This window comes from Crinia signifera, chromosome 1 (assembly GCF_055691185.1).
Source record: "Crinia signifera chromosome 1, ASM5569118v1, whole genome shotgun sequence".
Taxonomy (NCBI): domain Eukaryota; kingdom Metazoa; phylum Chordata; class Amphibia; order Anura; family Myobatrachidae; genus Crinia; species Crinia signifera.
In genome coordinates this window covers 248,838,423-248,845,353 of record NC_139217.1, presented here as the reverse complement: position 1 = coordinate 248,845,353, position 6,931 = coordinate 248,838,423, and positions in this window count along the sequence as shown.

The window sequence follows — 6,931 nt, the reverse complement described above, 5'->3', positions numbered from 1 at the left end:
CAAGCCTCCCCATACAGTCACACAGCCTCCCGTCTACATTTATATGCCCGCTACCCCTATTTTGATCCAAATGTGTTTGCCTACATGTGTTAGGGAATACAGTGGGACAGGGACTGATGTGATGTCATGTTTGTGCACATGGGGAAGGGAATATAGAGTGTAAGCACTACTGGGGCAGGGACTGATTTGTATGTTCATATATTTTCTGTAAAGCGCTGCGGAATATGTGCGCGCTTTAATAAAGAAATTTAAAAATAAATAAAAATGTTTTGTGCCAGCCTACACCAATTTATCTATAAAATCATGTCTCCTAAAAGCATGGGTCATTCTCCTGGCGCCTAAATCGGTTCTATATCTTGACACTGGGGTCAGATGTCTTTTGATTTTGCTAATATAATTATTTTAATCTGTGTATTCACGGTGACTTTAAACAAAGCATGTGTCATAACCCTGGTGCCTTAGTCTTTTTGATATCTTCAAAGAAATATTTTATATCTTGGTCAGATATCTTTTGAGTTTGGTAATATCATTATTGTAATCAAAGTGTAATCACAGGTAGCTTAAACAAAGCATGTGTCATACTCCTGGCGCCTCAGTCTTTTGCATATCTACTGGGCTCACATAATTTTCTCATCTGCTAATTGAATTTTTATAATCGAATTGTATTCATGTTTACTGTACCTACAATACACCTTGATTTCTTTGTTTCGGAGAATCATTTAGACGCCGCAAATCTTGCCCTGTACACCCCATTTTATATATATAGACTTATCTACACCTCAGAAACTATTCTACTTTTTAATATAGTACTACAAGTAACATAATGCCCTTGCACTGCTCACCGCTATGCTAGCAGTGATACCCGCACACCCATTCATTAGTGTTAGGCTTGGGGAGTTAGCTAGGCAGATGGAAGGATCCCATGGGTGCAATCCTTCATGCTTTACGCCCATTAAACCCTCAGCCAGGAAGGGCTCCACCCCTGGGATCCCTCCATCTCCCTAGCTGCACCCCTAAAATACGGCACCCCCATTGTCGGCTAAATGCAGACTTTCCAAGCCTCCCCATACAGTCACACAGCCTCCCGCCTACATTCAGTCGCCTACCTCCACTCTAGCGCATTGCCGGCGCCTATCATCACTGTGGCACCACAAGTGCCAGAATGACCTGCCACTCTTCAGCGCCGCACACGCCCATTAAACCCTCACCCAGGAAGGCCTCCACCCCTGGGATCCCTCCATCTCCCTCGCTGCACCCATAAAATACGGCACCCCCATTCCCTGCTAAATGCAGACTTCCCAAGCCTCCCCATACAGTCACACAGCCTCCCGTCTACATTTATATGCCCGCTACCCCTATTTTGATCCAAATGTGTTTGCCTACATGTGTTAGGGAATACAGTGGGACAGGGACTGATGTGATGTCATGTTTGTGCACATGGGGAAGGGAATATAGAGTGTAAGCACTACTGGGGCAGGGACTGATTTGTATGTTCATATATTTTCTGTAAAGCGCTGCGGAATATGTGCGCGCTTTAATAAAGAAATTTAAAAATAAATAAAAATGTTTTGTGCCAGCCTACACCAATTTATCTATAAAATCATGTCTCCTAAAAGCATGGGTCATTCTCCTGGCGCCTAAATCGGTTCTATATCTTGACACTGGGGTCAGATGTCTTTTGATTTTGCTAATATAATTATTTTAATCTGTGTATTCACGGTGACTTTAAACAAAGCATGTGTCATAACCCTGGTGCCTTAGTCTTTTTGATATCTTCAAAGAAATATTTTATATCTTGGTCAGATATCTTTTGAGTTTGGTAATATCATTATTGTAATCAAAGTGTAATCACAGGTAGCTTAAACAAAGCATGTGTCATACTCCTGGCGCCTCAGTCTTTTGCATATCTACTGGGCTCACATAATTTTCTCATCTGCTAATTGAATTTTTATAATCGAATTGTATTCATGTTTACTGTACCTACAATACACCTTGATTTCTTTGTTTCGGAGAATCATTTAGACGCCGCAAATCTTGCCCTGTACACCCCATTTTATATATATAGACTTATCTACACCTCAGAAACTATTCTACTTTTTAATATAGTACTACAAGTAACATAGGGGGAAATTTACTAAAGGAAATTTGTAAAAAATAGGTGTATTTGTATCCAGAAATACACTTATTTTTGACATTTACTATCCCGAAAATACGGCAATTTGTATTCGTATTGGTAGCACAGCAATACGAATACGAATTGCCGTATTTTTTGGGATAGTAAATGTCAAAAATGAGAGTATTTCTGGATACAAATACACCTATTTTTTTACAAATTTCCTTTAGTAAATTTCCCCCATAATGCCCTAGCACTGCTCACCGCTATGCTAGCAGTGATACCCGCACACCCATTCATTAGTGTTAGGCTTGGGGAGTCAGCTAGGCAGATGGAAGGATCCCATGGGTGCAATCCTTCATGCTTTACGGTGTAATTGGTGTTTGCAGTGCTCCGCAGTGCCATGTCATTCTGGCACTTGTAGTGCCACAGTCATGATAGAGCCAGGCAAAGCGCTAGAGTGGAGCTATGCGACTGAATGTAGACGGGAGGCTGTGAGACGTTGGGGAGGCTGGATTTATCCGGTAATAGGTTCCATGGCATCCGCATTCACCACAGTTCAACACTTTGAATGCTGCACCCCTAAGTGTACCCATAGCTGTGTACATGTAGACACCACAAATTTCTACCCTGACATCCCTTTTTCTGTATATATTAGATGCGCCCGATACCTACAGATGTCCAGTGTTCCCCCGACTGTCCCTTGTAATTTAGTACCACAAGTAGCATAATGAAGCGGTACCGCTCACCTCTATGCTAGCACTGATACCCGCATTATCACCCCTTCATTGGGTTAGCACCTGGCATCCTCCTTCACCCATGTTGCACCCTAAAGTTGCCCTCTAAACTAAAATCAAACATTTTCAGCATTTTCGTATTTTATTTTCAAACCAATTTACAGTACTTGTTCAAGTCGTAACGGCTAATTTTAAACCAGCCCACTTTTTAAACCCGCCCACTTTTTGAAATGAAGCCTTTTCATTGGGTTAGGTTTTTTTCTAACTTCGAAAGACTAACGCCCATTTCAAACACTATAAAAATACCTACATTCAATGTCCCGGATTCATATTTGAAATTTTGGATCAAGTATTCTGTGGTACAGCTACAGCTATTTTTTCTAAGATGGCAGATGAATCTAGACCAGCACCAGCAGCAGCAGCAGCAGCAACAACAATATCACCAGCACCAGCACCCGAGCCCGAATTTACATTTGTTCCGTCCCGGAGAGGAATGTTACTCAACGTAAACGGCTATCTACTTGCCAAGAATAAGCAGAAGGGAGACGTCGTCTATTGGCACTGCACAGAAAGAACAACAGGCCCTTGTTCAGCCTACGCCAAAACCACGATTGTGGCCGGAGTTCACCAACTTAATAGGCACGGTGAGCATACTCATGCTCCCAGACCGGAGAAGACAATTGTGGCCGTTGCTAAGGCAGCGATAAAGCAACGTGCCAGGGATACCACCGAGGAACCATCACAAATTATCCAAAATGTAACAGCGGATATGCCTTCTACAAGTGCTATGTGTTTGCCCAACCGGGAATCCCTTCGTCAATTAGTAAAAAGGGTAAGGAGGGAAGATTGCCCTGCCGAACCCACCATCCTGGAGGACATTAATGTTCCTCATAATTTGGAATACATCGAGGATACCAAATTTTTGTTAAGGGACAGTACAGTTGGTGATGAAAGGGTACTTTTATTTAGTACAGAAGAGAACTTGAGGAAGCTCCATGAAGCACAGTATTGGGTAATGGACGGAACTTTCAAGACTTGCCCGACATTATTTCGCCAGATCTATTCCATACATGCAATGGTTGGCACACATGAAACATCACAGCGCTTTTTACCGCTTGTTTATGGACTGTTAAGCAGCAAGAATGAGGAATGCTATTTACGATTTTTTGAAGAACTTCAAGAGATTGCAACTGATTTGGGAATGCCATTTTCCCCAACGTATATAATAACGGATTTCGAACTTTCAGCAATCAGAGCTTCAAAGAATGTTTTTCCAAGCAGCACACACAAGTGTTGCCTCTTTCATCTTTCCCAAAACATTTGGAGAAAGATTCAAGCACATGGACTTGCAGGTGATTATGCAAAGGATTATGCACTTGCATTGAAATTAAAGAGCATACAAGCACTTGCTTTTCTACCGGAAGATGACATTCCAGCTGCTTTTGAAGTTTTGAAAGGGGAAATGCCTGCAATTGCTTCCCCCGTGTTAACTTATTTTGAGGAGACATATGTATTGGGACGTCCAAGAGATCGCACACGAAGCCTTACCCGGTCACCACCTCTTTTTCCACCAAAAATATGGTCCATCTATGACTCAATGTTAGCTGGAATACCCCGAACCCAAAATAGGTTGGAGGGTTGGCATCGCAGATGGAACATAATTCTTAGCGAAAAAAAGTTCGGTGTATACAAGCTCATCACGTTTTTACATAAAGAACAGAAAGTCACAGCGAGTTTTATCCAGAAGGTAGTTCTGAATGTTGCAAGAACACCCCCAAGGAGAGACTTGAAAGAACGTGAGGAGGCAATTCAGCGTTGTGTTTCACAGTATGGACATGTCCCTGTACTGGAATATCTTGGTGCCATTGGACATCACTTAGCATTACCTTAAAGACATTGTTTTTCAAATTTTTTCTACAAGTTTATATGTTTGGATAATTATTTTTCAAGTTAATCTTCAAGTTCAAGTTCTAATTTTAAAGTTCTGAAGTTAAAAAGGAAGCCAAGCCATTACAGTGAATTCAAATTTATGGTAAGTAAACGTTCTAATTCATATACTTATACATTACATTTCTCACCTTTAACAATAGTAAAATATGAATGTTTTAAACCCCCCCCCCACACTAAGAAAATAATCTGCATTAACTTTTACTATTGTAAAATCCCCAAGTATTCTACTATGATGGTATTGATCCAAACTTAAATATTTGATTTGCAATTGGTCAGTATGATGTATTTAAATAACCTTTTAAGGTGGTATCTATTTACCCTTAAATGTATATATTTTTTTAATTTGGACAACTGTATTTAAATTAGTTAGAATCTGTTTGTAGTTTTTATGTTCTTTACCAATCTAGATTTTCCAAATTCTATCATCAGTCAGTGGGTTACCGTACAACTGTTAAACCACACTTCGGTAGACAGTCAACATGGGAAAAGGTAGACATGGGCCAAGGTCGAAATTATTGTATGTCGACATGTGTTTTTTAAAGCCAAATGTCGACATGTACACAGTTGGAGTTGCACCACAGCCCCTGCAATTGCTTTCTATGCTTCGGACACGGTGCATCGTTACACTCGGCACACTTTGATTCTCCCGCCACGCCATAGTGCATGGTAGGGCATGAAATACCGCCTGTAGGCACAAAAAACCTATGTCGACCTAATGACTGGCGGCCTAAAACCATGTCCACCTTTAACCCGGTCGACCTTCAGTGGTCTCCCTAATGATTGTCCACCTAAGTGTTGTCTAATAATGATATATAGATGCAGGAAACGGTCATCTATATATCATTGAGTAATGACTACACCTGTGCAGCAACCATCTGGTCTGGAAACAAAACTATTGTTAGCTTTCGATTCATATACTTGGCTAACCCTGATCTATGTAATGACAGTACACCTTAATATATAGAGAAAGTAAATCACACAGTGTACAATAATCATAATCCCAAAAATTTTTATATAGTTAATATTAACTTAATAACCCACTTTTTTACATTATATATCTCATATTAATCACTTACAATAATCAAAAATATACCCAGACACATGTAAATTGATAGAATTGCTTTTTATTATATTACATTTATATCAAATATGGGTGCAATTTTATTATATTCAAGTCATTTGAAATAAATTATGGCATCTTTGTTGTGTAACCTTTAACCATAAACCGCTAAAGACATACATATTTATAAACATTGTTTCATTCTCATTAATGTGAGACATGCAGAATAAGTACTCGCTATATAACAAAGTGTTAATAATAATTATAATAATAATTATGGTTCGGCATTTGCTTTCAAAACTATATTCAATCATTTTTTGGCATCATGTATTTCATATACTTCATTTCTTCTGTAATGTATGAGCTGCAAAACAAAAGAGAAAGTAAATTACTGCTTAACTTGTGCATTAATACTTGATGGTTCTTGTCCCAAATTTCTACACGCATATATAAATGGTACGTCTGAGGACCAATCTTTCAGGCAGTTTTCTTTGTGATAGTCCCTTACAGATGGGTGGTTTACTCATGTTTACAGATGGGTGGTTTACTCATGTTTATTTTTACAGATGGGTGGTTTACTCATGTTTATTTGCAAGACTGCGAATTCGCAGCCTTGCGAGTCCACCAAACCCCGCCCGGCGAAAGCCCCCCCCCCCCCCCCCCCCCCCCTTAAACTGAGTCTTCATCCGATCAGCTGTGAATTTACATTTTGCATAGACATCAATTCGTATGGCTCGGGTAACCACCTACATCTTTCGATGGTCACCGACTATCGAATGATGTTTAGCGTGCACGCATATAGAAGTGACTTCAGTTACTTACATTTGTGTGCACACTGGCGTGGATATAGGCGGGCAGCTGACACAGTGATGTCAGCTACCCGCCCCCCACACCCGCATCACTGCCTCATTACCATGAGAACACCCATGCCCCCGCCCATCTCCTACCCCCCCCCCAGGGTGCGTGCACGCATCATACGCCTGCACATGCGCAGATACCCACAGACGACTATCATTGATAATGCGTGTGAATGCACGCAGTACCATATTGATCTGAAGGCCCATTATCCTG